At 44.6% G+C, this 17,274-nt stretch overlaps 3 long non-coding RNA genes across 3 annotated transcripts in view; 1 reads left to right on the forward strand and 2 right to left on the reverse strand.

Annotated features, from left to right (window-relative positions):
* LOC126926728 (uncharacterized) overlaps positions 1 to 17,274 on the forward strand; it is a 77,699-nt gene that overhangs the window by 35,505 nt on the left and 24,920 nt on the right. The gene's annotated exons all lie outside the window — the stretch shown is intronic.
* On the reverse strand, positions 473 to 5,785 carry LOC126926710 (uncharacterized). The gene is made up of 2 exons (XR_007714802.1): positions 931 to 5,785; positions 473 to 841 (listed from the first exon to the last, which is right to left on the reverse strand). It is a non-coding gene; the product is annotated as an uncharacterized LOC126926710 (long non-coding RNA).
* Positions 11,717 to 15,396, reverse strand: LOC126926708 (uncharacterized). The gene is made up of 2 exons (XR_007714799.1): positions 15,141 to 15,396; positions 11,717 to 12,367 (listed from the first exon to the last, which is right to left on the reverse strand). It is a non-coding gene; the product is annotated as an uncharacterized LOC126926708 (long non-coding RNA).

Below are 17,274 nucleotides of genomic sequence, written 5' to 3' on the forward strand. Positions count from 1 at the left end.
CTCGTCGGATATTTTTGCCTTCGGCTTCGACGTGACATGGGTCGATACGACAATCTGGTCTTTATGAGAGGATCGATGACGGAAAAGGAGACTTTGGAAAACGAGAGACAGCACACGAAAACACCAAGCCTAGACATTTTTAGGTAGCTTATTTAGAACTCGAGTCATTCAGCTCCTCGGGTTTTCTCCGATATATTTCGGTGTTTTGTACCGGCATTTGAAATTTTATTCCATCGTTTCATTAAATTCTGTGTTTGCATTTGCGAGAAAGAATTCCAAGAATTCGCACACAGAAACTAGAATTCTATTACTTTGTTCTTTCTGGGTTAAATATCTTCCTAATATCGTCATAGTAAATAACTATAAAATCTACTCTTTGTCATCACATTCAAAATCCAGTGATGAGATCACTGTTATTATCGCGATGGTTACATGGTCTACCTCGAGTTTTTAATTGAAAACACCTGACGAGTAGAGATATCATCTCTGTTACTAAGATTTATTATTGAGTTAATCTTTATTTAATACCAATAATAAAATATTGAGTCGAGCTATTTTTATGGATGACACAATATTGATACATGCGGAAGAAATCTAATTTTAAGTTTTGCTCATTCGATAATCCCGCGCAACAATCGTTATTCGATATGAAAGATATCGTTTCGGATAATATTGGCTCGGTCCTCTAACACGGAAACAAAATTTCGTAATGCTCCGTGCCAATTCCTTGCATCTGCAGCCAATTTGAACTTCTGGGAAAATCCGATTTGAAAATCTGTGCACTCCGCTCTCGTTTGGTCACGTGCAGTAATTTCCAATATGTCACTCGAGACGTCACATCCTAAAAATATGCATATATATTCGTCAAAATTTATTCATTTTCTTAAATTAAATTAAAAATGTTAAATTACCATGTATATTTTCACGTACCAAAGGTTAGGCAAATCGAAAAATTTCTGCTCGATAAAGTTGCACGTATCAGGAACGGAGAGCCGTAGCTCACCGAAATTTCTTTTTTCGCCGAGAGATGTAGGTTCGTCTTAGCTCTATAAGTTTCCATCGGGCACGAGTCTCTTCGCGAATTTCAACGAAATTGGCCCCGTCGGAAATCCGTGGAAAGAGCGAGAAGAACCGAAGACGGAGCTGAAACTTTCTTTCAAAACTACGAACATGTAGCTTCTCTCTTACAACTGATCGATATAATCAATCGAAGTAACCAAAGTCGATATAAAAGAAGCTTCTTCGTTGTGCGAATGAAATCATGCCGAGTCGTTGAACCCGATGGCCAAACGCAGCGCGTCGAGTAGCTAAGCGTCGGCCAATAAAACGATCAAACGGCAGAGGAAAGAAACGGTCAACGATGAAATATCTCACGAAATAATCCCCCGGGAGCGGCCCGGGTGGAAACAGCCTCCCCCGTTACTGGCCACGGTATTCGAATGCGGCGCGGTGCGCCAACCTACAAAGGGGGTTCGTCGAATTTACGTACACGGCCACGGGGAAATTATACAAATTAACCGCGGGCCAAATTGCCGAGTAAATTATACAATTATACACGAGACCGGAGCGAGCTACACCGCGCCGATGGCCTCTTCGTGATGGGAGGCCGGTTACAGGGGGAGGCGAGAAGAGGCAAGAAGAAGAAGAAGAGAGGAAGAGAGACGAGTCGCACGAAGAAGGCAGGGAATACGAAGGGTAAGCGAAGAGAAAATAGGTTGATGGTTTCTAACGGCTGTGTTCTGGCGCGGCAGTGGCGGGGATGAGTGCCAATCAAGTCCTAATTAGCTGGTGCGCCAGTTCCGCCGGTAACTGGTCTACCTCTCCGTAGTACCTGTCCTTGGAGAGAATGCGAGAGTCCATCGTGTAGAACGGTTCACCCCATCCGAGACTGTTTCCAACCAAACCATCGGATCAAAGTGACAACCCGGTTAGTTGCTCGTTCGATTCACCTTTTCCACGATCTATAGCCTCAAATGGCCCTCCTCTGGGCGGGAATTACTTTGATCTGTCGAGGAATGTCAGCCGAGGAGAGCGAAAAATAACGATAAGCTTATAACGGTGGATGTTATTTATATGGTTAGGTAAATCTGGTAATTCGATATGGCAGAGTGTTAGAATTTTGATGATTAGGTTAACGGTCGTGTTAAATTCATATTGGAGGAATTTTACATTTCAAAAGCAATAGTTCAAAATAACGGTCAGTTTAAATTTCCAGGAAACAGATACTCGATCACTGTGTTTTCTCGCTCTCGTCCACGTTGAATTTTTATCAGAACGGGTTCTTCTTCGCCGAAGTTACGAGCTTATTTTGCCTAATGGCTAATTTTTATTGATTTCTGATTGATTCAAAAACTACTGCCAGTATATATCAAAGTAAATCATACACGTCTTTTATGTAAGATCAAGATACGAGCATTTACGCGTACATTAAATTTTCATTTAAATATGCAAAATAATTAATAACTATCGTATAGAATAAAATATAGGGATCGATATCAGACACGGTGGGCTATTTGGAAAATATTTGAGCATTTAAATGAAAAGTGAAACAGGAGCCCTGGAGCAATTCTAAAAAGAATCTTGAAATCGCAGGAATCCACGATCTCTCAGATTTCAGCTTAGATATTGGAAGACTTATCGCAAGATAAAACACAGACTCGCTGATTAAAAAAACAGGAAATATATATAGACTACTTGCCCAAATTTTCTGTCTCCCCTCTTTCCAATCAGACTTATCTCTCACGACTGTACGAACTGGAAGCTTTTCTTCGACAAAGTAATATCCAATGATATGAAAAGTTTTCGACGCTGAGAAAAAGGCATCGTCGGAAACATAAGCAGAAATGGGAGTTGACATTCCTTTCAGGGCTCCATTTTGTATGCCTTTGCTCCCTTCTCGCGCCAGTCTCCATGTCTATAATTCATTTCCCATAACTCCCCAGGGATTACATCGCGCGACGTGGTTTCCACAAGGGTCCAGTGTGGCCGTACTTTTCGTCTGTTCAACGGAAAAGAGTAAAAAAATAAAAATATTCCTCCGGCGTCAAAATTCGTCGACCCTTGGTGGTTTGTAAATTTTCCATCGCGGAGTCGATTACAACGCGTTACGCGTGTGCGACGCTCAATTCGCGAGATGAAACTTTTCGAGCGTTGTCATCGTGTCCGCGATATCCTTGTTTCCCGTCGGTACCGTAAAAATAGCCGGAGAGATTAAGAGAGCAACGATCGGGACGTATTTCACTGCGAAATTCGGCGTCCCGATGAAATGTTTCATTTTGTTGCAATCGCACGGAAATTAACTTGCAAATACAATGGCTCGCATCGTATCGCGATATTTTGCGCGCAAATAACAGGAATAAATAACAAATATTCTCGTACGTTTGTTTCGTTTTACAAAATATCGACCAGGAGATACGTCATGATGCAGTTTAAAAATCGTGTGATTCGTGCGTTATCTCTAGAGAGAGAAAATAAGAGAGAAACTGTTTAAGTGGCAAAATATTCCGCTTGCATATCGATTAATGCCCGTGATTTTTTTCGAATTTAAACACTCGAATCTCCCGCTGTTTCTCCAAACTCTCCATTCGTTGTTTACGATGCTCCTTTGAAGTTTACTTTTTCATGTAATGTTCTTCTCTCCTTTTTTTTTTTTTTTTATTTTTTTTTTTATGTTTTGCGTTGCTTATACGCAAGTCGAAAAAGAAAAAAAAAATTAAATTCACGAGGGGTGTTCCACTTTCGTGATTTCCATCGTGTAAGAGAAATGTAAACGTAAAAGGTGAAATTAGCATCAGTAATGAACGAAAACTCACCGTGATGCTAATTGCAAGAAGGGCAATTTCTTTCGAAAAATTCGTGGAATTCGCCTTCGCGTTGCCGTGTGTGTCCGAGTTCCAGCGGGGTATTTTTGGCCCGAGAGTTCATCATTAACACAGCGAAGGTTTTCTGAAACGCGACGAGTGTAAAATCGCGCGAGGCTGCATTCGCTAAGTGGAGGATCTCGTTACCACGGGGTTCCGCGTAATAAGAATTCCCGTGTTAACAAGAATGCCAGACCTGGGTAATTTTCCTTTCCGGTTTATTTGGAAACTCAGTCAGCCGTTCAATTATTTCAGTGTTCCATCCCACGGAATAAGTTAGCCCGTGAACGACGTGTGTTTTTAGATCACAATCGATCGCCTGATCCACTTGTACTTATAAAGAAAGAATATCAGATTGAAAATGTCTTTATCCGCTATTTCCTCTGTTTCCTGCATCGAACGATTCACACAATTTGCTCGAAGGTTGGCTATAATTAGATGAAGTCTGAAGCAACTGTTCGCCATCTTGAAGCGTTGCGGGTATGACGCCATCGTCCGGTCCTATTTCCAGGACAGGGTCGAATGTCAGCGATCGAATCGAGGGATTTGTGCAAACCCCACGTATCCCAACGAACCATCCCATCGACGGTAGCCTCGAGAGGCCTCGGTTTTTCGATGACGTGAGCAAGCCGCGTGGAAGTTATCGTTATCGCCGCGCGAGAAAAGAAAGTACGACCACGATCCAATGGAATATTTCGAACCGTTCCGCTTTCCAAAGAATCCAACTTCTTCCCTCGTTTCTTTTCTCTTGGTATCGACTCGCCGTGGAATTCGTTTAAAAACACTCGAGTTTTCGCTACGCTAGCCTACGCTCCGTTTATGATCGCGCAATCGAAGAGAAACGATGAAATTTGGAAGCGAGCCGCGCGCGTTTCGTTCGCTATTTTCAATGGTGTTCCGCGTATATCTGTGCACCCTTCTTTCTAGTTGCTCGACTACTGACTGAGTTTTCGAGCGCATCTCGGCACAGGATCCTTCAAGGACTTGCGTTGAAAAGCAATTCAGAAATAAATGGAATTAGCGCAGGTCGAAACGAGGTGCGCGACCCCGGCTATTCTCAACCCTTCCGTTGCTGGCTAGTTACTTTTATAGTTTTATAGCTTTTTCGGACACCTCGACGCGAGGTAGTTTAACCGAAGGTCCTATTTTAACTCTTTAGCCCGAGAAGCCGAAGGACATGTATCCTTCCCACGAATCCTTTTTACCCGATTGGACAGATAGAGCGTAGTCGAACTTTGCGCATTATCCTCTCACTGCTGTACGCAATGTACTTTCCGTGGTACATGCAGATAGAACGTTTACATTGTATCGCGTTTACAAAACTGTATGTAACCTGTATGCGTATTCGTACACTGTTAGCCATGTATATTAGGATAATTACATACTTGTCCGTGACATTTATCAGAAAACGTTAACAAAGTCTGTTCTATTTAATATCTTATTTTGTAAGGAAATTTTATGTTAGAATAAAACAACCAAATAACAGAAGCAGCGAAGAAACATCTAAATGTCAGTGGATATCCCGATACTTTTGATTTCTGGAATCTAGAAATTTAGAGAAAATTAATTAAAGTTGGATAAAGTGGAAATCTAGAAAATCGCGAATAAGATATACGAAAGATAATGGGCCTTCAAGTTCTAAATATAAATATGAAAGACGGAACGATCGTGAGTTGCTGATTATTCGCGATAGTTGGATGGACGTTATTGAGGTGAAGGAGGTTGAGCAGCATGGCTTCCTTCTAATCGAGGAAGATTCCTCTTCCCATCTCTCGACTGCAATCGCGAATTCTGAGAGCGCTGTACAAGTTGCAGATAACAACTTGGCTGGATTTCGTGTTATGATGTCGGACGGTTTAACATAAGTCCGTTAAAGTTTCAAAGTTTGATGAATACCCGCAGCTTAGTCGGCAGTTGGCTGTTTAGGAGACCCGCTGCGCCGTTGCTGTAACTTTCCTCGAGATAGTCGCATATTACACAGCGATATATATATAATCCTGCGGCGAAAAGTTTGCATCGAATGTTTTAACATCCTATGCAACTCGGGCGGTCATTTCTCTATTACGACCTCCCGTCGGTTTAATCAAACGATTAGGTCGACACATATGAAACGCCGAGGGACGATAATGAAAATATCTGTGAATGATTTTCCAGTGATTTCGGTAACTGCCGAATAGTCGATATCTGCGTCTATAGAAAGAAACCTCTATGAACTTTAAATGATTTTGGTTTAAAAGAAAAATGCGTGATATAATAAACGAAAATCGGGACGTAGAAATTTATTTCACCCATGTTGTCGATACTTTACGTATTTTTTCCTGTTATTCCGCGCATTTCTCTTTCTTCGAGTTTCGCATAAATACATAAACATTCGCAGTTTATCGAAGATCGATGAGAAAAGGAATAATAAAATACACCATGTAATCGCTTCCTGTTCGTGCTGCTTTCTCAGATTCGTTACAGTCGCGGTCGACTTTGAATTTTCGGAAAAATCAACGAGACATAGAAAATGGTCGGAGTGACGTGTCTGTTGACTGGCGCGCGGCAGCAGCGTGTCGCATATTTAAGAACGTAACTCTGAATACGATGAAACAATGTGGTGCGAGCGTGCGCGGCTTTCGCAGGCCACTCGCAGCGCGAACTATAAAGACTCGCTTTAGTGGTCGTAAAGTCAATGAAGCCGGTCACGTTTGCCCTTCGAGCGTCTTCCAGAATCGTCTAGGCGCCCGGTCGCGGTACCACCTAGCCAGCCTAGGAAATTGTTCCGAAGCTTCGTGAATATTTACACAACGAACCGTCGTTAACGTTTCTCATCGCGTGCGATTAACATCATTTGCTGGGTGACCGCGTAATCCTCTGACTATGTTTCTCCGTGAGATTCTACTTGCTGATGAAAATTTCAGCTGCTCGATACCAATCAAAAAGGAAAAATATCTATTAAATATTAATGCTTTCGTTATATGAGGAGAAGATACATAGTTCGATATCGTATTACTAATTAATTTCAGTAGTTAATTAGATACGTTAGTTTAACTTGAAAATTATCGGAATAAATCTTAAAATCTTATGGTCTTCTAAAAATGTATTTTTAGAGATTTGGATGGTTTTTTGTCAATTTTATGGGTAAAGTCTTGTATGTATCTTTTAATCTAACATTCATCTCAATTCCTCTGATACGAGCTTTATACCTTTAATTTGCTTTTCACTTCGATAATTACTTCTATTATACCGATCCACAGGATCTAGGCTTCAAGTATATCTATCATCACATCCTATGTTGTGATCACGAGCAATGGAAAAGTCAGTCAGAGCCACACGTAATTATATCGCCATTATTTTAAGATAGCGACAGAATCTTGCACAATTTAAACCCTAAGTGAAGCGGGAAATACGGCCGAGAGCTCGTCAAACATCGAGCATGGCAGAGATAACGTCAGGCCAACATGACAGATAGCAAAGTTCGATAAGATGATCGAGCGAATGAGGTCGCGTCAAGGGATTCATACGGTTTAATTACAGCCACCGCGATCGATAGACTTAATTAGATCTTTCCATTCCTCTTACCTTCAGAGTGGAGATCTATACGATATTCTTGAAGCGATTGTAATGGAAATACATTCGGGACCGATGAAGCTCGAGAAGCCTCGGTCTGAGGCTAATTAGTAGACAGAAGCCGAACGTTGGAATTCACCGAGCGAAACCAACCAAGCTCTTCCTTCTTCTCTCTCGATATTTCTTTTTTTTTTTCTCCCCTCTCCGAAACTCGATCCGGCCCAGGATCTCGAGCCGATGGTGCTTCACTCTCGACATTGGTCCACTCTTTCCAGCTTCCTTTCTTTAGAAAATTATTTTCACCCCGCATCCTCGATTCTTCGCCAGCTCTATTTCATTTCACAGGGCAGTTTCTCGATCGTCGCGTTCCAATTCCGCTGAAAGACTTCTTCTCACCGCGGTTCTACTTCATTCTCTCTCTCTCTTTCTCTCTATTTCTTTCTTTCCTTTGGTCCGAGGACAAGCGAATCGCATTTTCAAGCGTGCACCAAGCGAATCCGTGTGAGTGCTGCAACCCTTTTAATCCTGCCGTGACCAGCCGTATAAACGAACAGCAAGGCCTTTTGTCCTTCCTCGGTTATTACCTCAGAGAGTGGTTACCTCCTTCGGACAGCGAGACCGACTTCTTTTCTTCTCCTTCCACGTCCCCTCTTTCGCTTCTGACCGAAGAAAAAATCAACCCTTTCGAGGCCCGCGAGCGGTTTCTTTATGGGTCTTACTCCGAAGGAATATTTATGAGCGTTCACGGACTCTGCGGGCCTGGGTGCACAGCGACGTGACTACTTCCCTCTGAGATCCGAAAACCAGCGGAGGAACGGTGCACAGAGTGTCCGGTGGCATTCTGTATTTTACGTATCACTCTTCAATTTTGATCCAAAGCTACCAATGTGACGCGAGGTTCAGCGTAATTTTTAGTATTTGTTAGTATTCGAAGGATGATGATTTAGCAATTATAGGAACAATAATAGCGATTATAATAATCGTATTAGCGAGTTAAGAAAGGCTAGATAATTATTATAGATTGCCAGGTCTTAGACTACTTTTTGTAAACTTACAGCATTGCACCAAATACGATATTCAGCTGATTTGTGAAATTTAACCGAATGTACACTTTCATTTGTTTTATTGCCAAACTTTACCAAGTTGTTACCTTTACTTGAAAGAATTTCTTAGTATGGACGATTTGTAAAATTTCATTAGTAGTGTCAGTTCAATTGTGCAAGAGGATTCTGATTTATAAAAATAATCGACCGAATGTCATAGAGAGCTATTTCTATAAAAGGGAAAAGAAGAAATGCTCTTGGACCAATGTTGGTTTCAAGCCTCGATAAAGAGATACTGCTATAAAAATCACTATCGGAATTGAGTGTACTGTGCAATAAATATTTTCATGTATGATACGGAATTTTTGGGGAACGCGAAATAATCGTATCACAGGAATGACCAAGATGTACATTTCTAGGAGTAATATAATTTGTGGCCGTCGTGAAACAAGGACATTTGCCTGAGAGGCCATCGTGCTTGTCGGTCTCTAGAAATATATTTGGTCCATTCGAACTACAAACATAGGTACTCGTGTGGTTTATACTTAGATGCACATACAATGGTCCTTCGATAGGATCCATTTTGCGAGGCTGATAAGACCTGCTAGCTTTATGGGCTACGATATTCAGTACCAATGTTACGATACAATCTTGTTCGAATAAATTACGATACATTCTAAGAATGTGTCGTTTCGCATCGTTTCTTGATTAAAAGATGCATATATCATAAAGAGAAAAGCGTAAAGGTGACACATGTGGCACAGAGTGTTCGATAGTGCAGGAATATATTTACATTGACGCTTCTCCTTTATTTATAAATGATAGCGATTTTAAAATGTATCATTTTGCTAAATGGAATCGTTAATGGTATTCGAGATTAGCATACTTAAATTTATTTATGAAAATCACCTGTTTAACCAGGTCGATAAGAGAGAAAGACCAAAGTGTGTAGCTTGGAAGACTACAGAGTTTCACAAGCAGGGGATATTAAACGACAAGAAAAAGATCCAAAGCGACCAGTATCTGGAAGAAACGTCTACCGTGCGACATAAAACCGCACACCATCGTGAATTCGAATCGTAGCTGTCCTCCGGAGCAATTAGCACGTCGAACGAAGGAAGGATTCGACGACGATCGAAACGAGTTGAACGTAACTCTCTCGTCACGACGCTCGTCGACATTCCTCGCTTCCTGGTGATTTGCCCGACAAAAGTAGAAGCTCGAGAGTAAATGGAGTTCCTGTCTTCCAATAAAATCACAGCGTCGTTTCACTATTTCGAGGCTTCGTTATTCCAAACGAACTGGCGATCTAGTCGAGGAAAAGGAACAAGTATCTCTGCTCGAGCAGTTAGCCGTGTTTCCTTTTTTTCCAACGTTCAAGCAGTTAGCATGCGTAACGAAAAGAATCGTAGAAGCGGTCGAAATCAAAGTAGTTGATTCTTATCCTGCGAATCGTGGCGAAATCCGCAGACTCGAAGGCCAGTCGCGTGAACGCTTTTAACTCGGATGGCGAGGGAATATCCGACGTGGTGTGCATTCGGGGCAAATCTTCGCGTAAAATTGTTATTCACGGTTCGACGTCTCGGCGTTTCGATGGAGAATCCGGCCCTGGAAAACGAACCGGCCAATAAACGTTCTGTCCATTTGGGCGAGGAACGAACGAAAGGATCGAAGGAAAGTCCGAGGGCAGATTCTGGCCCCGTAATGGACACTCGGATAAAATACCATGTCATGCAGTAAGCTTGGCATAGACATCGATGTTATCACCATCGTGTGATTTTTTCCTTTAATTTATTAATATCGAATAAGAATTTCGCGAGTCTCAGAAAAGTCTCGACAACATCACGTATATAGAAATTCGTGTTCTTTATATTTGGCTTGTGAAAAGATACGGCGAATTTTAATCGAGGGAGAAAGAAAAGAAGCTGATTGAATTTCTTGCGGAAAATTTCTCCCATTTCTTCTCATTCTCTGCGTTTCGTATCGCGACTCTAAAGGTATCAACACTCTACTAAAGCATCGGAAATATGTATAGATCAATCGGAACGTAGATTATCGTCCGAACGAATACTTACATATTCCATTACTAAATCTTGCCTTATTAAAAAAGTTCGATCGCAACATCCGAAAAAGACGCTCGATCAACGCTTAATTAATATCGACCAGGCTGGTATATCGTGGCCGAACGTGTGCGGCTTTTTTTCACAAAAGATATCTGTTGCAGCGCGTACGGTTACAGCTCCTGGGAGCATAAATTGTGCAATATTACGGCGAGTAATGCATTTAAACGCGCAAAGTAAAGTTTCTAATTAAGGGTGCTCGCGGCAGAGAACCTTTGGGAGAGAAAAAGAGAGGAAGAGAAGCCGAGAAGGATGAGGACAAGGGAATCGCAAAATATTACGAGGCACCGAACGGATAACGAGCGTGCTGGCTCCGCGAATAAACGTTCGCCTCTCCCCTCTACTCTCTCTCTCTCTCTCTCTCCTCTCTCTCTCTCTCTTCTCTCATCGATGCTTTCCTCTTTCCCTCTCTGTCCACCAACTTCGAGTAGACTAATGAACCGTACACGACGCAATTACGTAGACGCTTCCACGAGAATCTTTGCGCGTCCTCTTCCGCGCGGTTTCGCCCCTCTTCCTCTCGCTTCGATTCCCTTCTTGGCTCGAGAACTGGCCGAAGCATACACGACCGTTCGACAGGGCTCGTAAATTCAACGACATCGCAACTAACGACCGTCGTTATCGATATCGCGTTATCTCGCCGAGAACAGTTTTCAGAGTCGCGTTACATCGCGGACCGAGGCGTGGATTACGCAGCACCACGGAAAATAAGAATTGTAAAAAGGGCGCTTTACGAGCTGAATGTAGTATCCGAAAACTCTGTTAACTATATTATATAGAACATGAAAATAACACGACTGTGCGCGATTATATATTACCGTGAATTTAAAGGATCGAGATTGATATAGGATCGTTTTATAGATCGTTTAGATATGGAGAAACCATGCAATGTTTCTTCGTAAGAAGATTCGATAGAATTTCGCGATCCTGATCCTACTCGCGTTATAATTGAGCAGCTCTCTGGAAAAATGACTCGTAGGATAAGATCGAAGCGAATCGAATTGAGAAAATTCGAGGATTTGTAGCCGTAGTCTGAATCGATACTTACAGTGGCTGTCGAAGGACTTTATTCTTTTTATACGTAGAAAACGAAGAAGCATTTCGTGGCAATTTCCGCCAGTCCGTAAATTGAGCTACAAAATTGACATAAAGATCGTGGAAACGAGTTTATTAAATTCTTTAGACTACAAAGTTCCCTTATTCTAAAACGTACCGCGTATATAAGTCAGTTTTCTAGCGGACGAATTCTTTATCCGTTAATGTACGAAAATTTCGAGATATTGGAACGATCGATTTCTGATTTTTCTTTTTCGAGTATTTTATCCGATCGACCGGTCGGAGATCGGGCGATTTTTACGCATTCCATGCAGAGAATATTCCATCAACCCAATTTGATTTTTCTAGAGAACAAAGTGACTGTAGGGCAAACCAGTCGTCTTATCATCGATTCACCTTGAAAAGGAAACCCTTTTATACGCAATGCGGTATCGCGCTGCCGGTTCTTGCTGCTCGCTATCTCTATCGACGCGCTTCTCAGCTCGATCGAAAGTACCTCTTCCCCTCTGTTCCTCCGACTCTTCTATTTCAAGTTCCATTCCGGACTTATCAGCACTCGAATTTGCATGTACGTCTGATACGTTCGCGAGCCTTCGAGTTCTGGTTATTCTCATCGGCGCGATAGACGCGTCCCTCGGGTTGTTGATCTCCCTCTAAGGACACGGTGATACGCTCGGCGATTTGCCGCGGTCCTTCGCTGCTCGGCCTTCGACTCGTCGAAACCTTTCCGCAGACACTAAAACGTTCGTCAATTGCAAAGCACCTCGGTTGGAAACAGTCGAGCGTATACGATCCAGCGGTTATTCGAACGATCTTGAGGACGAGTACGTTAGAATTCGTTATCAATTAAATTTTCTTTGCAACAACTAGAAACGTCGACGTTATTCGTTTACATCGTCATTGTTCGTGCTCCGCAAGTACTTCTCATCCTCGACGAGGCCTTGCAAAACTTCCTGCTCCCTGTATTTGATATTTCTAAATACGAACGAATCCGCGTTTTGCTCGGAGGCAAAAACGAGACGTACACACGCGGGGGAAAAGTAAGCCAGAGAAATGAAAAGCCAGTTTTCCTCCCAGTCGGTAACAAAGCTGTTCCGCCACCGATCGATCGGTGGATGTATCTCTTCCACGACTTTCATATTGTTACCATAAACAACTACTGTAATATATGCTTATACATACAGCGGTTGACTTTTTCGACGAATAACGTCATGGTAAAAGTATGGCGTATCGTCCGATCATGGACGAATTATACGCAGCGAATTCTCTCGTGACAAGGATTATCGGGGTGTCGAGGTCATTGCGTTGGCCCGTGTCTGATCGTCTGCTGGCTGTCTCGCTGTTCCGGGAGATAGCATTTCGCGATTGCTCGTAAAGCTTGCGTAATCGCTCGTTTCCTCGGTCGCACGGCTCACTGCCGTTTCTACGATCCTACGTATCCGGGCTTCATTCATGGCCAGCCGTCGTTCCATGGGAGATTTCTCGTCACCATTGTGTCACGACTTTTCGCGTTGCGAACAAGATACGGAAATTTCTCGAACGCTTACGTCAAACCTTGGAAGATCGTCCGAAGATAAGGAAGAAGCGAGCAAAGTATTTAAGGATCTGCCTGCGCGTCTTTGGCAATGAAAGCTCGAGCAATTTCTGACGTTTAAATACCTCTCGATCACGACCAGCGCAACCGACGCGTCTTAATTACTTTCGGCTGATCGGTCGTTAAACACAATCGCAAATAAATTTGCACGTTTTAATGGAAAATGATAATTGATAGAAACTCCCGATACGACATTATACTTAACGGAGAATAAACAGATTGGCGAATTTCTGAATATACGATCTTTGTTTTTCTCATTTCAGCGAACGAAACACGTGGATATTAAGTTCATAAACGTCGAAAATTACAAAAGTATACGCGTAACTACGTGGTAACTATAATAACCGATATAGACCGAAGGAAAAGAAAAATCTTTGTCAATGACGAAACGCGTACGATTCTCTTCAACGAGCTCGGAGCAAAACAAACGGCTTCACGGTAGGTCGTTTTTACGAGCAATAACATTTAGACATAGACAGTGGCCAGACGACGGCTGCGATGGCCCAGTTAACGAACGCAAAAAGGAAAATAAGCTTGGCCGAAGATGGTGATTCATCGATGAGATCAGCGATTTGATCGGAGCTGCTACTCGTTTCGTTGGTAGGGTCGCGAAGCTACGAGCGGATCCCGAATGGCAATCGCATCGGTCTACTTTCGATCGGTCATTACTGTCGTTACGTGACGGCTTTAGAATGCGCCGCGGCGATTTACGATCACCGGCTTTACGATCGTCGTAGATCATTCTTGCTGCGCCGCTCCAACCGCGGCAATAATTCACGTCGTTCAACGGTGATTCGATCGCTGGAACGAGCTCGTGCGCTCGTCCTTAAACGCCGCGGTTTAGGCTCGATCGACGCGGCTATTTACCAAACGAGCCACAGCCTCGCCAAGAACCGACAGTTTTCGGACACGGATACTCCGATCTTTCGAAATTCACGTTCGCCTTACGTGAATCTTAATATACTATACGACAAACGCGTTGCGTTAGGTAGAGTCGATAGACGAACGCTTCTTATTTGTTTTATTCAAGGCAGATTTTACGGTCGTTGGCGATCTCGCCAACTAATCGAACGACACGTTGCCCCGAGCGAATTTCGATCGATCGTAATCGGGATCGAAGGCTAATTCTAATACGAAATACGACAAACGAGGTAAAGGTACCGGAGAGGCGAAGCAAAGCGAATTTCTATCAACTCGCGTCGCCGATTAAATCGATCGAACGACGCGTTACTCGAAGTAGATTTCGGGCAATCGGAACGTAGTAGAAATCTTCGTAAGTTACTAGCGAGACGAGATAAAGCGAATTTATAGATACTCGGTGACACTGGTCGGACCGATTAAACGACACGCAGTAACATCGCGGAATAACGTATTGACAGGAGCGAGGCGAACGTTTTTCTTGGCACCGTCTTTCGCGTTACGTTCCACGTTGCGACGTAAACTTCGCGCCACGCTATATCAGCTCCGTTAGACGAAATCATCTCGTTTCGCGTTTCGATGTGTGCGATACAGCGCTATGAGCCATCCTCCGTCATTTTCACACCTCTTTAGATACATCGTTAGCGAGACAGCGAGTCGCTAATTACGCGTTTAACGATCCCTCGTTCGTTTGCCGCTAGCGATATCTAAAGATCTAGTTCCGTGAAAGACAGGTGGATCCGGCGTTAATACGGTAGAAACGTATGATCGTAGGATAGTTGGCGCGCAAAGGAAGAGAGCAGCGTCCGCGGAAGGATGGAAAGACGCGATGCTCGTGGCTGCTCGCGAACGAGTCGTTCGCTCGACCGAGAAGCGGCGAAATAAAGGTAAACGCCGCCGTTTATTGCCGCCTATAAACTTTTAAGCGTTCGTAAAACGAGCGGTCGCGCTAACGCGGCTTCTCGTCGTAGCGTGAATCACGCGTGGCCCGTCTTACCTATGCAAGTGGATCGATGTCAAGGTCGCCGACGGCTACGCCGCAAAACGTTACGCAAGCAATCGTAAAACAGGCTGCCGCTCGGTCGGCCGTGGTCCGTCGCTTTCGCGGCCAGCCACGTCGACCACGTGTTCTCGAGGCGAGAATTCTTCGTCGCCGACGAGACGTCCGGTCTCGTAACTCGAATCGATTCGCAACATCGACGTACGTTTTGCGCGTGTCCAGCGTCGATGCGAGATACCACGGCGATGAAGATCATGGTTCTACGTGCGAGAGCGAGCATTTGAAGAGAGAAGACAGCGTCGCGCGGCTAACGAGGTCGACGATGACCCCGGTCTCGTTCGCCGGACTTTCATCGAGGTATCGCTGGAAGGTCAAGGCCGCGTCGGTAGACGACCGACGAAACGCTGCTCGCTCCGTCGCGATAACGCTTACGAGGCGGACGGAATCGTTGCAGCGAAACGGTTCTGCCTCGTGCTCGCTATCGCGCTACTCGCGTAACCGCGTTCGTACACCGTGTGTCTCACGTTCGTCTTACGTGACGTCAGAACGGTACACCGGATGCCGGGAGCGGGAGAGAACGATGCCGTAACCTATCCCAATCCGGGCGAGCGTAAAGGCAGGCCGATATAAACGAACGTTTACAGGCTCGTTACATTTTTATGGGCTCGACGCCGCAACTACGCCACTACGGCCATCAACGGAATGTCGTAAACCATCGACCAGCTCTCTCTCTTTCTCTCCTCCTCTCTTTTTCCGTCTGTCTGTCGCGCGTTCTTTCTCTCTCGCTCTTTGTCCCGCGAGGCAACCCATTTTCTCCGTCTCTCCGCCGAAGCGACTCTCTTTACCGCGTTCTTCTTCGCTCCACGGTCACCCTTAACCGCTCTCTGCCGGTCCCTCGTTCTCCTCGTTGACGCGCCACTCTCCACCCACCCCGTGCGGAAGCCCGCTCCGCGTCTGCCTCCGCGCGGCTGGTGTCGCGGCGGGACCGAGGCGCGTGGCGTTTACGCGCGCCGCTTCCGGTCGTCCCTGACGTCACGACACCACCGCTCGTACAACGCTCCGGTTACGTCACTTTATTGACCGCGATCATAAAAGTTTTTACACGCGTCCCTGCCGGTCGCTCGCCGTTTCTTGGCCAAGCTCGAGGTCGACCGAGTCTCTCGCGTCCTTTACGAGCCGATTCTCCCTCGTCTTTGTTTACGCGTATCCGTTCCCTCGCTTTCGTCGTTTTCCCTATCGTCGGTGGCCACCGGAACAGTCGTTCGCTCGTTATCGTTATTTGGTAATTTTCTAGCGCGTGTCTTTCCACGATTCTCGAGGGAACGAAACAGGTTCGTTTTCGTAAACGTTTCGTCCGTCGGGGCGAACCTGCGCGTAATTTATTCTTCGCCGAGAATTTTCCTCTTTTCGAACAGTCAACGAAGTAGGTCGATTCCCGTTCGGATCGCTCGGCCATTTTCCATTTTCCCCGTCGTATTCCCGAACGGCCGATCGCTTTCCCCCACGAACGCGTCGCTCGGCGAAGGGACGCCATTTTTCCAGCGACTTTCACCGAGCGCCACCCTCGTCGCGTCATTGGCCGGCCGAGTCGGCCATCATGATTTTCATTATGTAATTCGTGGCCGAAATTCGCGATGGCCGCCGCGCTCTCCACCAATAGCGGCAACCCTGGCGGCAGCCATTACGAGGAGAGACGAGCCTGCGCTCTAGCGGCCGTATCCGCAACTCCCAGCTTCCTTCTCTCACCGACAGATGCCTCTAGCGCTCCGAACGCGGAGCTTACGCTTTCCTTCGAAAATTTACGATATTTTCCCCTAATATACGCGCCGTATCAATAAGAAATTTATCGCTCTTCCCGCATATGCTACACGAACTTTACAAGCTTTCCATTCTACGACGTTTCACGTTTTTTTAATTACTCTCGCGCGTCTAACTCGCTTTCGTCCTTGAAACCACGCCAGTCATCCAATTTGAGGTTATTTCACCGAGCTAACGTTGTAGTTAACGCGAAGCTATCTCCGCCGAAATAAACTGCTCTTTGAAATGACTGGCCTTTAAAAAAATATGTAATAATACGATATTTGCATGTTTGTCCATCTATTACTTTCTCGCAGAAGCAGTTCCACGTTAG

The sequence above is a fragment of the Bombus affinis genome, chromosome 18 (assembly GCF_024516045.1).
Source record: "Bombus affinis isolate iyBomAffi1 chromosome 18, iyBomAffi1.2, whole genome shotgun sequence".
In the NCBI taxonomy this organism is placed as follows: Eukaryota; Metazoa; Arthropoda; class Insecta; order Hymenoptera; family Apidae; genus Bombus; species Bombus affinis.